The following is a 4,562-nucleotide window of genomic DNA, read 5'->3' on the forward strand; positions in this document are numbered from 1 at the left end:
AGCGAGGGGTACGTATTATAGTCACTTTACATGTTTTCTTAATTTTCTAGTTTTTACATAAATTATTAAATCTTAGGGACTTGTTATGAAATTACCTCTAATGTATTGCGTGTATATATATATATATATATATGTGTGTGTGTGTGTGTGTGTGTGTGTGTGTGTAAACTTTAGAGCTGCCTCCATCTGGATATCTTGACACGACAAACACCGACAACAGTCTCCTCGCCGACCCAACCCCGACAATCATTGAAACTAAACGAACTTTGGCTCTATTCCTCTCTCTCATGAACTCCGAATCTATTCCCCTCCTAAACCTCTGGCACCACCCCTCCTCATCCATTCGTCCAATGTATTTGGCCCCTGTGTTCTTTTTGGCCGATGATTTGGTCCCTATGTGCTTTTTCGTCCTTGTGATTAGGTTTCAATTTGTTTGAAGATGTGAAGTTACAAGTTTAGGTTTGGTACCTGGAGTTGCATGTATGGTTTGGAGTTACGGCCAGTGATGGAGTCCCATGATAGGGGCACAGGGTAATATGTTTTTCTCCCGATGATGTGGTCCATCAGTCCATGTAGCTTCTCCCCTTGTGGTTACGTCCTCGACAATGGTTGTTGCCTATAATTCGGTCTTGGTGATTTGTTCCCTGACGATTTGGTCCCTATATGTGTGTAACATGTTAGAGATAATTACACAACATGTCTCTAAGGTTCGATAGTTTTTGTAAAAACAAGAAAATTAAGAAAATAGGTAAAATGACCAAAACATCCCTCATTAGATCGGACTTAACAGGAAAAAAGTTAACAGTTGTTAGGATGAGGGACAGAAATCGTTATGATGTGTCAAACGTAAAGGACAAATGTATTAAAATAAAGTTAAGGGACGGAAACCATTAAAAGCGACAAACGTTGGGGGACCAAAAGTTTAGAAGGATATATTCAATAAAGGGTTTAATAGGAATATTTGTTGAGAAGAAATGGAAGTCAAACCTAATCATGATTCAAAAGTCAAAGCACCCATGTATAATACACGTAGAGGGTATAACATTCGCATCAAATATTAGGAAAATACTTATTTTATTTATATTACAAGATAATACTATATTTTAATAAACATTTATTAAAATATAATTTGTAACTGATCGGTATGATTAAGGCCCTGTTTGTTTTTACCTAAAAAGCACTTAATACCCTCTTATGTCTGAATCGGTCAGACCTTAGGGTATTAAGTGTGTTTGTTTTTTTTTTAAATTAAGAGCTTAAAAGCTCTGATTATGTCTGAATTATTTAGAGGTAACATTTTCACTAATACCTCTTAATTGCTTTTAGAGCTTCTAATGCTTGCAAAGAAAGCCTAGATTTCAATGATTCAGATTTCATATTTCAGACGTAAAAACAAACAGTTTGACTGATTCAGATTTCAGACTTCAGCACCACCTCTTAAAATTCAGAAGTGAATTCAGACTTAAGCACCTCTTAAAAAACAAACGCTACCTAAGTGAAAAGACCAACCCGTTGTTATTTTGGTCTTAATTTTCGGATTCACTTGATACAGGACTAAATCTTTCAGAGAATCGAAGACAAACCAAAATGAACATAGAAGAACGTCGAAGTTGTTCAACGAGTTACTGTTTCGATTGAAGATCAGAGAGCAAATCTCCAGTGGCCTTATTTGAAAGACTTATCGATCAAGTATCCATTTATCAACTTTCACCAGTTATTATCCTTTATCTATACTATATTATAAAGCATTTGACAAAAACTCTTAAAAACAGTTTTGTATGCATAAAGTACTGTTTACTAATGCATATTACTTAAAATTCAAGATTACAAGTGGAATGTGCATGATTACATCTTATTAAAACTTTATGTTTGAATTCGTGTAACTAACTACAGATAAACACAATCAAATACATGATAAACATTATTTTAAATATAAAAAATCTAAAATATAATTAAGATACTTATTGAGTTATAACAAAATACTTAATTATTATTTTAAAAGATTGTTTTATTAAATCATAAAAAAATTAGTTTATTATTAAACTTCAATTGAATTACAAAAAAAAATTGAATTATAGAAATTGCATACAAACGAAAACTTTTAAATAGTTAATTTGATACTAATATTGATTATTTTTTTCAAAATTTTATAATATCTTCAAATTTATATTTCATTAAAAAATAAAAACATTTTTTTTTTCAAAAAAAAAAAACACATAAGATCGCATTATATCTTATCCGGTTAGAGCAGTAAAAGGATGAAGAGTCTTACCCAGTAAGAGTGGTGAAAGGATGGAGAGTCTTACCTAGTAAGTGAGAGTGACGACTCTTACTCGGGTAAATGCTTACCGGATAATTATTGCATACTATATCGTTTTGATGCAATATAATCTTACCCATAATAATAAATTATAGTGTTCATTCCTACCAGTAAGTACTTATTGTATTCAATTCCGCCTTGTATAAACAATTTATATAGTCCATGTAAAACGTCTTCTAGATATCATCCAAACAGATCTTAGGCTCATTAGTTACTAAACAGGACTATACGTGGCAAAGTGGGACCGTTCTGATAACAAATCAAGACGGGTTCATGTTCCACTTAATAGTTTTTGTACAATTTGAAATGGGTCGGGTCGGATTGACCCGTAAACGCTTTTATTGTTACGTTTTTGAAATTTATAAATGATTAAGGCATTATGCACAAGTAAAAAAAAATGCATTACTAAAATAATAATGTGTATCCTTAGACGAACGTTAGCCTATTCAACGCCATATGACCCGTTTGTTCTTCTAGGTTAACGATTAAGACAACCCATTTGACTCGTAAGAAAGAAAACACAGACGACGCCGACTTATCTTTATGAACACTTCTTATTGAAAGTAGAGATGCGGAAAAAGCGACTTAAGGAGTTTACTAGTCACGAAATTGTTAACGTAGAACATGATTTTAACATAATTAACAACATTCTCGATATTTAGAATTAAACAATATTGATTAGAGGTGTTTAAAAATACCGAAAAACCGAGCTACCAAGCTGAACCGTTTAAACCAACAATCGAAAATATCCGAACACCAAAAAAATGGATGTTCATGAGTCGGTTTCGGTTTTGAACTCTAGGTATCCGCGAATATCCGAACTGAATTGAATATAATCTATATATTATATAACAGTGAACCGAACAGCGGGTAACCGCCTAATTTCAGCTCGGCTCGATGCGGTTCAGCTCAATCTACGATTCGATTTCGATTCGGATAACTAAGTATCCACCTTTTACGGTTCGATTCATATTTTTTTTTACCAACCGAACCGTAAACACCCCTAAACAAGTATGAAGTCATATCTATCAAAAACAATTGTTGATTTGTGAGGGAAACCTTAAGTATATAATATGAAGATTAAACTTTACTCAAAAGGTACCCACCAACCACATGATCTCAAATTCTTCAACCCTATCATATACCTAACTATGCACCTTCTTTTAAACTAACTAAAATAAAATTGAATTAAATATTTCATATAAAAATAAATTTTTATAATAAAGTCAAAAAATAAATACATTTGATTTTTAAATAGTGTAATTGTTAAAAAAATATAAATTGAATGAAAAAGTAACGTACTTTAACTTGATTCTTATTTTTAATAAAGTACTTTTAAAATTTTCATTTTGTTATCTAAGATGTAAAATTTTAAATATTTAAGTACTCGGGTAACCGGTTGAAGCATTAACCAGTACCCATGTTGATGTTGCGAGTGATGTGGTATCCAACTCAATATTATTTATGAAGCATTAACTGGATACCACATCACTCGTCACATCAACATGGTAATCGGGTACCTGGGTAATTAAATATTTAAAACTTTACATCTCAGGTACCAAAATGGAGGTTTTGAAAATACGTTACCTAAAATAGGAATCAAGTTAAAGTACGATTACTTTTTCATGCAGTTTGTTTGTGAAAAAATACAAAAGTTTGTAATTTATTGTATTCTCAACTAGCAAACCAGTTACTCATTATAAAATAGCAATTACGTTTTGTTATGGTTTTGTTCAGATGATGAATGGGTATTATTGGAATCGTCCGATTGAGTAATGGGTCGAGTCCAAATTTTTGATATTTCAGAAAAAGCAGTCGAAAAAATGAGTCATGTATGTAACTCTTGTGAATTTAATTTTAGTTAATTGGTTTTATAAGGTATATGTTACAAGTAACACTTTAGTAGTTGGTATTTAAAGATCCAAAAATTCAAATTTCATAACAATAAATTATGATAAGTGTTCCATAAATCATGCAATTTGGTGGAATAGTGGTTTGCTTTTAACCCAATAATTTGTTGGGACATTTGCAACACACTTTCTATTTATGGAAAACAACCAATATATATATATATATATATATATAGAGGGTGGTTCAAATACTAACCCAATATTTTGTGCAAACTTTGCTAACCCACATCAACCAATAATGTTGCATCTTTGGGTTTGGTTAATTAAAATGTAACTTACATATTAATGATAAGGGTATTTAGGTCATTAGTCATTCTTATGTAACTCCCAAA

The sequence above is a fragment of the Cynara cardunculus genome, assembly GCF_001531365.2.
Source record: "Cynara cardunculus var. scolymus isolate 2C chromosome LG 4, CcrdV1, whole genome shotgun sequence".
NCBI lineage: Eukaryota > Viridiplantae > Streptophyta > Magnoliopsida > Asterales > Asteraceae > Cynara > Cynara cardunculus.